The 15,073-nt window shown below is 39.0% G+C and overlaps 1 pseudogene; it reads right to left on the bottom strand.

The window, feature by feature from the left end:
* Positions 1–3,134: 3,134 nt before the first annotated feature.
* On the bottom strand, positions 3,135–11,141 carry LOC100730927 (ribosomal protein uL24-like; annotated as a pseudogene).
* Between the last annotated feature and the right edge of the window lie 3,932 nt (positions 11,142–15,073).

Here is a 15,073-nt window from a genome sequence, read left to right as displayed (position 1 = left end):
AACAAAAGCCAATATAGCACTCTGAAAAAACAAGTAGATGGTAAAGGGAAGCAATAAGACTTGAAAGCACACATACACACACACACACACAGAGTCATTAAAGATCAGCATAAAAGATGAACAACCAATTATGATGTCTAGTAGTAGAGAACTGATGAACTGGAAAAAGGTAATAACTAAAATCCAGTACACAAGATAAAGAAATAGGAAATATTAAGAAAAAGAGAAAGCGAATGAGGGAACTAATGTATTAAAATAAGAATGCTAGAAAGGAGAGGTAATATGCAAAGACAATATTTTCTATTTCAGAATTAATCATAGATAAAGAAATAAGATCATGAAGTCCACTAAATTCTGGGTGGTGCAAATAAAAATCAATCTATACTTAGAAACATCAATATGAAATAGTGAATACCCCAAACAAATTTTAAATGCCACTAGAATGAAAAGGTAGATGAGCTACAAAAAAACCAAAAATTAAAAATCAGTTTTATCGTAGCATATCAAAAAACAAAACTACAACAAATTCGAAGACTTTAATTGATTGTGCCTATGATTTTAAATTAAGTAACACTTCACTCCACAAAATAAATTGTCTGGGTGGGTTGAGCAGAAGAGTTGAGCTTTATATACAGACAATGACTGAAATAAACAAAACAAAAAGTGAATTGGCACTTTGTGTGTGTGTGTGTGTGTGTGTGTGTGTGTGAGAGAGAGAGAGAGAGAGAGAGAGAGAGAGACAGGTCTTAACTCTGTAACTCAGGTTGGACTTGAACTCATTATGTAGCCCAGGCTGCCCCAAATTCATGGTAATCTTTCTGCCTCAACCTCTCTAGTGCTGGGGTTATAGGCATGCACTGCCACACCCAGCTCTTCTTTTTTTCTTTTCTTTTTTGTCTTCTCTTCTCTTCTCTTCTCTTCTCTTCTCTTCTCTTCTCTTCTCTTCTCTTCTCTTCCCTTCCCTTCCCTTCCCTTCCCTTCCCTTCCCTTCCCTTCCCTCCCCTCCCCTCCCCTCCCCTCCCCTTCTCTTCCCTTCTTTTCTTCCAGTACCAGGGATTGAACCCTGGGCTTTCACATTGAGTTACTTCCTGAACCTTTTTAAAAATTTATATTTTGAGACAGGGTATCTCTAAGTTGCTCAGACTGGGATCATACTTGTTATCCTTCTGCACTGGCTTCCCGCCGTCCTGGGATTACAGGTATGTGCCTCTGTGACTGTCTGAATTGGTCATTTCTTTTTATTTTCTTTTTGAGACAAGGTGTTACTATACAGTTCAGGCTAGCCTTATACTCACTATGTAGTCCCAGATGACCTGGAACTCCTGGCTGTCTGCCTGCCCTACCCACAGGTGTGTGCCAACATGACTGACTAAATTCATTTCAAAGTTACTTTCCTTGAACAGTGAGGACAGGGAAACTATTTTTTAAAAAGACTGCATGACTAACGTCAAGTTATTTCTGATTTTTCTATTTCTTTGTGTGTGTATGAGTGTGTGTGTGTGTATGGTAAGAGTTAAAGCAGAGAGAACTTAATTATCATTCTGATTAAATTGGTTGTTAGCTCTTTGACTCCTGAATTATCAGAAGATGAGAGAACTTCATTTTGGTGCAGTGATGTGGAACTTTAGTATGAGTGACATGATTTTGACTTTCAGTCTAGTCTGTTGGGACCTAGTGTAGAAGTCTAGTCCAAAACAATCTACTTTAATTATTTAAAGGAAGGAAGATAATGGTGGAATAAAATCTCCAGACTACTGAAAAAAATTGTGAAAGGTTCTTGCCCTAGTATAAATTACTGTACAATTATCGTGGTGGTCTAACATGGCGGAAGGCCAAAGCAGGAAGGCCTGCCTCTTCCTGCTTCTTCTTCAGCCCTAATTACAACTCCCCTTCCTGTTTGCAAGCACAGAGAATTCCAATCGATTCCTCACATATCATCAATATCTTCCCCATGCACCACTTCCAATCAGAGATCATATAACCCTCTGCCTCTGTCTGGGTGAAGGAGACAGCCCAGCCACCATGGGTCATGTGCTCCTTTCCACATCCTCAACTCAATAAACCTGTTCATTTTGTACTTTTGCTTCTCTATTGTGCCAGGATACTATAATAACTTGGAAATTTTATTCCTCAAGAATGAAGACAAAATAATGACATCGGATAAACAAATCATATTTTCACATATGTACATATGAGTGTGTGTGTATGTATTACTATAAATATATTGTTTTCATTTTGGCAATTTTTAATTAAAATTGTATCTAAGAGTATTGTGGGAAAATTTCCAAGTCAAAGTGAAAGGAATTAGAGGTGAATGGATGCAACTAGAAACCACACCCATAAGTGAAATAAACCAGACTCACAGTGTAAACATCATATTGTCTCCCTCAGGTAAGAAACTGAAAGATTAAATAAAATCCAAAAAGTGCAATAGATATTGTGAAAGGGTATGAAACTGCTCAAAAGGAAAGAACAACTGGGTTGGGGGAAAAGAGAAAAAAAGGAAAGGAAAAAAAAACTGAAAGGAAGATTCTGCACCGAGCAGATACGAAGGCAGCATTAATCTTTACACCAGCGGACTGTGGAATCTTCTTGCCAGTGGACTGTTGCAGAATCACTCTGCAAAGGCAACAGCACTGAGTTTACAGACAGCTTATTTTATATAGCATTTAGAAGTGAGAAGCACAAAGCAAGTGACAAAACATTACATAATTGGATATACACATTGAGTCGTGTATTGACAGGCAGACTAGTCTTCAACAGATTTGTTGAACAAAGGAATTGTTTATCATAATATAGAAACATTCCAGGAGCAGAGAGAGGAGAACCTTACAGGGTGAGCATAGCACAGAAACATTCTGGGAACAAGGGAAGGGGGGTCTTACAGAGTGAACACAGTTAAAGATGTCCTTGACTAGCTCAGGGTGCTCTGAGGTATAAATCATTACTCTGACCCAGTGCTTAGCAGAGGTGTGCAGCTCGGCTTTCTACACTGTCAAGGTCAGTTGAATTCAGTAGCAAAATTTGGTCAGTGATCTCTAATGGCTCTCTAAAATTTGTATCATGAAATACCTGTAAGTTTGCTGTTTTATAAATGCATTCTGACATTATAATTGTGCCCCAACAAGAGAACTTTATTGCCACATCTTGATTAGCTCCTCCTTATGTTTGCCCTTTCCCTCTCCTGCTTCATGAGGTCTGGCTTTCTATTCCAGGATCCTTTAGGGATCTTTTTATCCCCAGTTTTAGCCTGGTGATAACCACCTTGCTGGGGTGAATTCCCACCTGGACCGTTGTGCCATTTGTCTTTTCCTGCTGTGCCCATTCAATGTAGATGACATATTTCTTCCTGTGAACCTAGACTACTCTACCAATCCGTTGACCTTTATAGTGTTCTCACATAACCTGAGCTTCTTTTTGGTTGGGCATAGATTTAACATTATATTTCTCTCTCGGCTCTTTGGGAAGCAAGAAAGACATAATCTTCCTGCAAATATGGAAAGGTACATACCTTTTATGGTTCTTGCTTTTGTCCAACGTCACAAAACGATTGAACTTTATTTTGGCTGCAGCAGCTCCAGTGATGGCTGTGGAAGAGAAGAGATTTACACGTTGCTTCTGGTTCTGTAAACTCACCCATACATACATATGATGCTAAGAATACCACTTATCAAAATTTGGGGGATATAGTTAAAATTAATATATAAAGAATATAATCGCTTAAATGGAAAAAACCAGGAAAATGTTGAGCTAAGCCTTCAACACAAAAACCTAGGAAAAGAATGAAATCTAAGGAGAATAGAAAGGAATGTTGAGGCTCAGACAATGATACCCCAAAGTGTGGCACTTTGGCATGATGAATACTTTGGATTAAAGAAAATTTGGAAGGCTCAGAAATGGCCTCAGAACCAAGTTTCTCAAACTTTCTTTCTTTTGTTATTTGTCCTCCTTTCTCCCCTTAAATTCCGGGAGCGGCTTTCTCTGAAGTTATTTACCTAAAGATAGATTCTCTAAAAAAAAGTTGAAAGCTTAGTATGGTTATACACATTTGTAATCCCAGCGCTGGGAAAATTGAACCAGGAGGAATGTTTGAGAAGTTCAACTCGGATTACAAAGTGAGAGATCCTGTTTTGAAAATAACCAAAAACAAAACCAAAACTGAGTTGTCATGAGTTGCCTCCCCGCTATATCTTATCAACTAGGGAAGATTAATTCTAAGAACAGGAGGTACCATATTCAGAAACGCTGCTGGTTTGTGGGTCCCAGGGGTTACTCCTTCTGGGTTCTTGGGGTCTTGAAGAATTGAAGATGATACACAGAAAATGTAGTGGGGATGTATGCTGATTGAAGGTTGGAAAGACATACCCTCTGCAGAGTGAGAGCAAGCCAGTTAATAGTCTAGTTTATATAAGGCCCTAATGGTAAGATTATAGGGTATGGGCCTGTGGAAAGAAAGACCAGGTCTAGGGTTTTTGTTTGTTTGTCTGTCTGTCTGTTTATTTGTTTCTATCTATTTGAATTTTTTTTCTTTTGTCTTTTTGAGACAGCGTCTCACTATGCAGTTCAGGCTGGCCTTGAGCCCACTTTGTAGACCAGGCTGGTCTCAAACTTGCAATGATCCTGGTGGCTGCTGTGGCCTGTCCACAGGCCTGCGGTCACTGCATGTACCACTTTTCCACCTTCATTAAATGTACTTCCCTACCACCTTTTCTGAGTGTCTTGTCTAATTCTTTGTTCAGGATCCCAAGAACTTGGAGGTAATTACCCCCAGCACCCACAAACTTGTAGCACTTTTCTTTCTTTCTTTCTTTCTTTCTTTCTTTCTTTCTTTCTTTCTATTTTGTCAGCCAACTAGAGGAAGTAGTTCCCTTTTCTTTCTTTTTTCTCTCTTCTCGTTTCTGTTCTTGTGTTTGATTTGAATTTCCTGCTGCCGATACTGCATCCCAGTCCACACGGCAGGGAGAGAGATGTGCAAAAGCTCTGAGAGCTGGAATTCGTGAACCAAATGGCGTTGAGAGCGGGACTGGCAGGGAGCCCTGCATCGACCTGAGGTGAGTGAGAGAAATGGGGACCCTTTCATAGACTAGGAGGCTCCACTAGAGGACATTCTGGGAACGAGCAGACTAGCCAGAACAGGGCCCTGCAGTGACTTTAGTCGCATATTCCCCTCTCAAGCGCAAGTGGTGGGGAGGGTTTGGTCTGGTGACACCGCGGACTAAGATCCAGTGGGCTAGCCAAATCAGGTCCCTGCGCCTGGCAGTGCACCCTAGCAGTGAAGCATTCAGTAGGTTGACCTGGAGGGGCTGGCCCAGCAGAGGCTGCCCAGGTCTGTGTCTCCCTAGTACACTGCAGTGGGCGGGAACACCTAGCCAGCGGATTCAAACAAACTGTAACAGGCAAAGAGGAAAAAAAAAAAAAAAAACTGGGCCTCCTAAATACGCTTGTATGGAAGGAACAAAAAGTATGGGAAAAGGGAGCAACAAGAAAGGGTCCTCAGTCCCCAATCCTGAGAACACTGATCCAGGAAAGGTAAATGCAAACGAGAATGAAGACAGAAAACATGCAATATCAGACATGGCACCTATAGACATAAAGCGGTATCTCCGGAGCCTCATAGACAAGTTCAAAAATGAAGTATTTAATGAAATAAAGCAAGAAATAAGTAGAATAGTTAGAGAAATGCTAAGCACCCCCCAAGAAAAAACAGATGGTGCAATGGAAGAACAGAAAATAAGGGGAGAATTGTTTGATGGGGAAAATAGAGAAAACATAGAATACGTGAAGCAGGTTCAAAGAGATTACCAGGAAACTAAAAACTCTATTGAAAGCTGGCAAAACAGCTTGAAAGAAACTAAGGATAGATTATCAGAACTGGAGGACAGATTTGTAAGGTGGGAGCATGAAATGAAAAACTTCTTAAAAATAACAAGAAAACAAACAGCAATAATACAAAGGCTAGAAGATGATAAGAGGATCTATAACTTAAGAATTAAGAACATAAAAGAAGCAGTAGGGACTCAAACAAATGAACTACAAAAGCTATTCAGAGAAATAATTCAGGAGAATTTCCCTAATTTTGCAAAAGGTAAAGATACTCAGATGTATGAGGCATACAGGACCCTACCCACCTACAACCCAAACAGAGTTATACCCAGGCATATAATAATCAAAATTCCAGAAATCCAATATAAGAACAAAATATTAAAAGCCATCAAAGACAAGAAACAGATCACTTACAAGGGATCAGAATTACAGCAGACTTCTCAGCACAAACCATCAAATCACAAAGAGCATGGGGGGAAATAATTCAAGCTTTGAAAGATAATAACCTCCAGCCAAGATTGATATATACTGCACAACTGTCCCTAGAAATTGATGGAAAAACAAGGTGCTTCCAGGATAAAGAGGAACTAGGGGAATTTGCAACCACCAATTCAACTCTACAGAGATTACTGCAAGATATTCTAAAAATGAAAAATACCAAGATTCCAGAAACAGTGGCAGAGAGGCCACAATGAATGGAGCAGAAAGCAAAATGAAGAGGACAAACTGACAACTAATGACAGAAAAAGAAGCTCAAGAGAAATGAGGCAGAAAAGGTTGGATGAACCTTTTTGGAGAAAACAAGACATCATAATAGGTAGTGCTGATTTAATATCCTCTTGTTTTGAAGTCCCATCAAGCTTTGGTTCTTCTGTCTCCATCGGTTTTAACGTGTTGTATATTATTGGATTTTATTATATGTGATAATATAAACAAAAACTTTTATAGACAAGGAGATTATACAGAAAACATTGTTCATTTTCTGTTAGTTGATTCTAAATACCCTGTAATACTGTCATTCTCTTGAACAGTTTTACATTGTCTTGATATGTTTGATGCTACAGTATACAAAGTTATACCCGAAGATTTTTAAGGGAAGAGACACTATGGTAACTACTATTATGTCAAGATTATCTTGTGGTGAAACACTATTTTGCTTAAATGGCTATGTTTGACCTGCATTGTTTTGTTGTTATGCCCTCTTCTTTTAATCTCAATCTCCTTTTTATTATCTACTTTTTCATTTTTATCCTTTTAAGGGAAAAATAAATTAAAAAATAGCAGGATATATTATAGTAACCCACTTTGATTTCCTATTAACCTGATTTGAAACTTTGTATTGCTCTCACTATCTTGTTTTGACTGATTTTCCTCTATTCTGTTATGCTTGATAGTACCAAGTTTGAAAGTAGAGGCAACAACTATGAAGACAGTAAGATTCATTGTGATGCCCATTCTGGTTGACTATTATCTTCTTTTGAAGTCCTCTAATGTCTCCAATGTTTTGGTTTTATTGGTCTTATTCTTTACTGTTTTGTTCAATTTTATTATAACTGATGATATAGGCAATTCTTTTTAAGATAACAAGAGGGTGGGGCTGGGGATTTAGCTTAGCGGCATAAGCGCCTGCCTTGCTAGCAGGCAGTCGTGAGTTCGATCCCTGGTACCAATAAAAAGGAAAAAGACAAATATATATATAACAAGAGGCATTATGGTAACCATTGTTGATCACCTTGTATTTTGTTTTTACATTATGTATTATATCCATCCTTTTGATTTGACTGACTCTGTCCTGGTATGTCACATTTGGTTTTACTTTCTTAAAAAAAAAAAAGTAATAAGAACTGTGGGAGCAATAAAACCCAAAATGTGTAATTGTCATTGTACAAAAGAAAGGAAAAGGAAGTTCTCTAAAAGATATAACTGCATATATATTTAAGTGTATAAGATAAATAACCATATTACTGGGTTTGTTGAATCATTGAACAAAACTGTTTGCAGTCTCACTGTTTGAAAGTCCCCTCCATATGCTTTAATTTTGTAACTTCAACAATTATTTCTAAGATGACAATATGTAATTAACTAGTGATTTCCTACTGTTTACTGTTTATTTTTTCTGAAATTCTGTATAACTTGTACCCTTTTTCTGTTTTTTTTTTCTTTTTTTCTCCTTAAATAAAATTTTAAAAAAAGAGCATAAGAATAAAATAGCAACCATCTACTAGAGAAAAAATTAATCCATGCATGCATCTCAGGACTTAGACTAGAAAATTAAAACCAAAAGGTAGTGTACAAAGGAGACCTGTGATCCCTGCCTAAGAGCTCATTATAGAGGCTTTAAACATCCCCTGGATGTTCGCAGACTCTGTAGTAAGAATGTATAAGCATGTCCTGGTCTTTATTTCCATTTTATCGACAGTTAGATGCAAGTAGGCCTGACGGGTCATAGCAAGAAGAGATGCAGCCAGGGCCTAAGGGCTTGTGTGACACGGACCATGCTCATCAGTGGAAGGACACTGCCTCTGCCCACACCACCCATGCACCAATCTTCTACTAGTGCCACTCACTGTGTGATCAGAGGTCAAAAGGCAAGTGTGCCAATCTGTCACAGACCACAGAAATCAAGGTTCTGAGCCAGTGCAACAGCATACACCTAGAATCCCAGCTATTCAGGAGCCCGAGGCAGGAAGATTGCAAGCTCAACACCAGCGTGGACAATCTAGTTAGAACTTGCCTGAAAATTTAATACAATTTTTAAAAGGGGCAGAAGTATAACTCAGTGGTAGAACCCTTGCCTAGCACTGAGTGAGGCCCCAGTTTTCATCCCTGGTGCAGGGAAACAAAGCAAAACAAGCATGGGCTCTCAGATCATAACCAGGTTGAGGAGGAGTGAGCAATAGATACAGGAGAAAAAATAGCTAAAATAGAGTGTTTAAAAAATAGCTAGCACAGAGTGTTTAAATTGCTTAGTGATTTTTCCCATCTTATAGCACTACCCAGGAACTTTAATAACAGAGATTGCAGCATCTTTCTTTTGATCTTAATGAGAATGAATCCAAAGCATCTCTTCTAATTACAATGCATGCTCTAAGTCTTTGATACATAGCATTTATCACGTTAGGAAATGTCAGTCTCCTAAGTTTCTTTTTTTGAGTTTATTACAAATAGACAATGAGCCTTGTTTCTTTTCATGTTGAGATGATTCCCTCTTTTAATCTGTTAGTATATGAATTACATGGATATATTTCCTTTTTTCTCTTTTAGAATAATTTTTCTGTGAAATATAACTGTAAAAAATACATAATCAAAAACATGCAAATCATACTGAATAACAATGAGATGAACCCTCCTCATATATAATCCACTGAGGCAGAATATTGTCAACAACTCCTATGTGCTAATTCCCAATCACATGCCCTTTCTTCTCCCAGAGCGGGAATCATTTCCCTAAAATTCATGCCAATCACTCTTTTGCTTTTTCTTTTGGAGTCTTAACCCCTATAAATGCACCTTAATGATATACTGATTAATTTTGCTGGCTTTAAAAATATTGCACAGGTAGTTAGGCCAGGTGGTATACACTTATGTTTGTGCTACATGAGAAGTAGAGGCAGGAAGATTTCAAGTTTCAGGCCAGCCCGGACAATTTAGTGATATCCTATCTCAGAGTAAAACGTATTTTCTGTAGACGAATGTGTATAAATAAAATGAAAAATGGCCTGAGTTGGGTGTGGTGGTTCACGCCTGTAGTGCCAGCACTCAGGAGGTTGAGGCAGGAGGATTGCTGTGAGTTAATGACCATCCTGGGCTATATGATGAGACCCATAATGAGTCTCAAAAAAAGCAAACTCAAACAAACAAAAACGTCACAAAAGAACATCACTGCATTATACACTGAATGGGTGTAGGTCAGTAGCTAATTCTGGGGAGTGAGAATAAGACAGTCAGAGCCAAGTATACACTAGTGAAACAATCTTATCAATATTGTTCTCATCGTCAAGAGGAGAAGATAAATGCCATGTAATTTTTTAAAGTATGTAATAGAAAAAAGACTGAAAGAAATGGCAAATTGTTAACTCAATTCTCGATTATAGAAATACAAACAAAAGGTTGTTAGTTTGTGCTTTTTATATATTTTATTTTGTTAAAATATTAACAAAATACAAATTCAATTTGAATTTTCAAAAGAAATATATGGTTACCAATGAAAATGTAGAGGTAGAATTTAAAACCAAGAATGTATGGGTGCATCCAGCAGCATTTGAGCTGTTAAGAGATACTACCAGAATGGGAGTGTTTCTCTGGGTGATTTATACTAGAAGACTCATCTTACAGTCTATGGGGCTGGTTTGGACAATTTTATCACAGTTTCCTTCCTTCAGGTGATAACAGGATATGCGGAAAACACCCAGATTCCCCTATTCTCCTAAAATCCTGCAAGGAGCAAGAAGGATCGCCCATTCTACCTGCAAAGCCCAGCAAAGAGAGGGAGATAACACAGCATTTTAACCCTTCGAGTGTTATTATGCTGAAAGTGGAGGTCAATTCTGGAACAACCTAATAGTGTTTTCCCCTTTTATATCCTGCAAAGAGATGCAGGCCCATTTATCTGAAGGCTCTCTGTCATGACACATCACAAAGAACATTTGGAACTTTTTATTTTATTTTATTTTTTTGGTGGCACCAGGAATCAATCACTTGGGACCTCACACTTGCCAAGCAGGGGCTGCACTGCTGAGCCATATCCCCAGCCCTTGAAACTTTATATTAATTCCTGATGATTTTTTGAAACTTTCTGCTGTGCATCCAAGAGATGGAAATTTTAGAAAGAGGTCAGTCTGGTGAGACATTAACCCTGTATACGAGAGGAAATACAAAAAAGTACTTAGAATAGTATTGTGTGATAAATTCTGTTAATACCGTATTAACTATTACTACCAATTCTACAGCCATTCACTACAACCAACTCTAACACCAATAATACCCCAGTAAAGAGAAGCAGATATTTCAATTGTTTTAAATCTTTTCAATCAGATTTTATTGGTACATTTTAGATATACACAATGATCACATTCATCATAGAGAATTTGTACCTGTATATGATACAACTTGTTTTTATTTTCCCATTCCCCTACCTTGCCTTTAACCTCTTCTCCCCTTCCCCATTTACAAAACATTTTAAATTTTTGCATGATGTTCAAAACAGTTTTTTAAGTTAAAGATGGCAGAATTGAAGTATCCATACCTCTCAAACCCCCTGTTGCACGAGTTTTAGTTCCCATGATGTAGGAGCACTGGTTTTCTTCAGAACTCGTCATCCCTGTCCAGACCATCCCCTTCAGTTCTTCAGCAGATGAGAAAAACGTGGACCAGGGATGTAGCTCAGCAGCACAGTGCCTCCACAGCAAGCACGAGGCCCTGAATTCAATTCCCAGTATGAAAAAAACAAAATGTTTCATGCATGTACTCACAGGGTGACACAATCATTGCTACTATCTGCTTATAGAAAATGTATGTGTGGGATGGGTGGTAAGGCAGGATTGGTTCAAGGACAGGAAAATGCCTCCTTCTGCTTGAGAGCTGGTGGTGTCTGTTTTCTCTTCCTTTCAATTCCTGAGGCTCAATTTTCTACTTTATGAATTCACCAAAAGCTAAAGTAATATTCGCTTTCACTTGACATATAAACCAGAGGAGATTGGTCCTGTGAATCCATAGGGGTTCTTGTTAGAAGAGGAATAGCAAACTTTCTCCACCAGAGAAGCTTTCAACAGACTTCTATTCCGTGCATCTTGCTATCCCAACTTCTTGCTATTCTGGCATCATTATCAAGAACTTGGAGTGAAACAAATGGAGAAATCACAAAAAGAGGTTGGTCTGTTCTGAATGGTTGTATTGCCCTAAAACTTCTGTGTTGAAACTTAACTCCCTTTGTCATGGTATTAGGAGATGGGACCTCTGGGAGGCAAATGGGTCCCTAGATTGTAGCCTTCTTGACTGGGATAGTGCCCATGTAAGGGGCCAAAGAATCTAGAGTTCTTACCTACCACCACTTGAGCACACAGTAAGAAGGAACTGTTTAAGAGGATACAGGCTTTTCTTAAACATCAGATATAAATATGCTTTCATCTTGAACTTCTCACTCCCCAGAACTCTGAGAAATAAATTTATGTTGTTTATGAATTACTCAGTCCATAGTATTTCATGATAGTAGCCCAAGTGGATTAACATGGTGATCAATATTAATCCTCTCTTCCTGGTAAAAATGCCTCATGTAGATTACTGGCCAATACAAGATCTCCATGCCATCAATAATACAGCCATCACCTTGCACTCTGCAGTTCCCAACCCATACACCCTTCTTGGATGCTACCTCCAGATGCCACCTGGTTTACATGTCTAGATTTTTAAAAATGCTTTCTTCTGCTTGTGAGATGCTCCCATAAACCCATTCAACTAGCAATATTCAGAGACAAGATGCATCTCACTTGGACTCAGTTGCCACAAGGGATTAGAACTTACACATGGGGAGGTTCTGACAACAGATTTGGCCACTCCAAGATAGTCTGTTTCTCTGTACCTCCTGATTGCCATCGTGGTGCCCCAAGAAAAATAGATGGTCAAACTTCTAAAATATACCTCTCCTGCCTGAAAAGCCAAGCTTCCAATCTCCAAGCTGCCAATGCTGCCACAACTGCCTTCCATATATGTTGCCCCAATCTGCCACCCATAGCCTGCTAGTATGGGTGCTTTCTTTACCCTTAAATGAAAAGACTTCAGTTCTGGACTCAAATGTCAACTGACTCAGACTCAACCTCCCAGAAATTTAAAAACTTGTTTATCATCTTTGGAGAAACCCTCACAGCTGATCTCATTAGTTTCCCAGCACAAAATGTCACTGCACTTCTGATTAGTGACACACAAACTGCCTGCTGGCTTGGGGTGCACTTCCCTAGGCTGCCCTTAGGGCCAGTATCACCGCTGAGCTCAGCAAATAAAGCGCTTCCTTTTTTACTTTTTGGAGTCATCATTTTTATTGCCCATATCAGAACCACAAACCACAAACTCCTTGTTTCCAATTGTGGAGGCCTTGGCTAGGGTCTATCCCAGGACCACTGACATCCCTAATGTTACTGCTTCTAGTTAGGCCTTGCCTCAAAGGATCACATGTAACATATCCAGTAAAGATTTTCTGGGAAACTAAAAGAGGGGGAAATATACTAGATAATGCCCCCCAGCCAGTCTGTTAGTTGCCCAGGTAATAGCTCCTGTTACAGTTCCTGTTATACAGTGTCCTGGAAACAACTGATCACTGTGAAACATGTGACACACATTGTAAGAACCAATCAAAGACAGCCAAATACTCTATCTCTATAATTCCCCTTTATAAACCCATAAAAACCTCCTTCTCTGAGCCTTCAGAGCCTGATATTTTAAGAATGATCCTGATCCTGCTCATCAACATAAAATAAATGTGCCTCTAAATCCTGGAAGTTGTTTCAGTGTTCGGTTGGCCATTGCATTTAAATTTTAAAATTTAGCTCAATAAAAGATAAATTGACATTAATCTCCTTCAAAAAAACTTCCCCTTACTTTGAATACACTTAGCCTGTCATCATGCCACTTTCTGAAGCAGTTCTGGTAGTCCTCTTTCTTGAGTGTCTTTAGTTGTGCTGTCAAGGCTACCTTGATGTCCTGAATGGATTCAAAATGTTTACCTTTCATGGTTGTTTTGACTTTGGGATGGGTCCAGAAATTGCATAATACCAGATATAGTGAATAAGGTGGGTGCAAAGCCACCATTATGTTTTTATGAGCCTTTATTTCTATGGAATGGTACTCAGCTGTAACACTCATTTTTGATCACATATCATAAAGCCACTCACGAAAGACTTCCAGCACTGTTTCAGAAAGTGGCAAGAATGACGGGTGTGTTTGGAGCAAAGGAGTATCTTATGAGGGAGATTAATGGCAAAGTCTCTTCACGATAATAAAACTTTACAGTTGGTCATGGTGGCACATGCTTGTAACCCCAGCACACAGGAGGCTAAGGCAAGAGGATCACTGGGAGTACAAGATTAGCCTTGGCTATATAGTGAATTCAAGGTCAGCCTGGACTACATAGCGAGATCCTGCCTCAAAAAATAATTAATTAATTAAAACTGTAAACATTCACATACATTTTGTTTACTCCTTGTATTGTGATGAGATAAAAAATATTTACTTAACTTTCATCGTGTCTACTAATTTTTTTCTGTCAGTTTGTTTTTGTTTTCCAGTACTGGAGATTGAACCCTGGACTTTCTTTTTTTTTTCTTTTTTTGTCTTTTTGAGACAGGGTCTCTCTATGCAGTTCAGGCTGGCCTTCAGCTTACTTTGCAGCCTAGGCTGGTCTCAAGCTCACAACGATCCTCCTGCCTCAGCCTCTCGAGTGCTGGGATTACAGGCATGAGCCATCACGCCCGGTTCAAACCCAGGATTTTCACACTAAGCTATAGAGAGCTCATCACAGTCCAGGAAGCTTGTATTTATAATCCCAAGGAAAAGTTATTAGAATTCTAGCAAGTTAATTCCAGTTTACCACTTCCAGTACAACCCACAGTGAGAATAAAGATACCAAAGTATATTTATAACTGTGGGGACAAAGGTCTCCACCCAGGCTCAAATCTGGATTTTATTAATTTGTAAAGAAGGGAGTGTCTTGAGAGTGAGTGTGAGAGCAGTGAGAAATATGTGAGTACTGTGAGCTGGGCTAGGTAGGAGGCCTGGAATCATCTCTGCAATATGCAAACAAAAGGAGATGGAGAAAGACTACTCTATATAACACAACTGAGGTAGTGTCTAATGTTTTGGGTGTCAGTGCTTCAGCTCTGATGTGTACTCTTATGCCCTAGAAGGTCATAGCCTTTTATCTCAAGGGTCAAACCCAGCTGACAGCACGAAGCCTGGCTGTCCTTCCCATCTGGCTCACACAAGTTTTTTGGTAGCTACAGGGAGAGGGAAATACTGCCCTGTTGACTTGCTTCAAAGACTACACATCAGTGCTTTGTCCAGACTGATTTACATTGCTTAAAGCCAATTGAAGGGAGAAGGAAAAACCCTAGGCAGCTCTGTACATATCAGTACATGGAAATAGGGCCAGGTTTAGCCAAAATGGAGATAATTGCTTTTCTTTCAAGGAGAGTCCTCCAAGTACTCTGTCACATTAAGCTATGTGCTCAACCCCTTGTTTTGTTTTGTTTTGTTTTGTTTT

This window comes from Cavia porcellus, unplaced genomic scaffold, assembly GCF_034190915.1.
Source record: "Cavia porcellus strain 051 isolate PalLab524CR breed Dunkin Hartley unplaced genomic scaffold, mCavPor4.1 scaffold_1, whole genome shotgun sequence".
Lineage (NCBI taxonomy): Eukaryota > Metazoa > Chordata > Mammalia > Rodentia > Caviidae > Cavia > Cavia porcellus.
The sequence above is the reverse complement of the archived record's forward strand: the minus strand, read 5'-3'. Positions and strand labels throughout refer to the sequence as shown.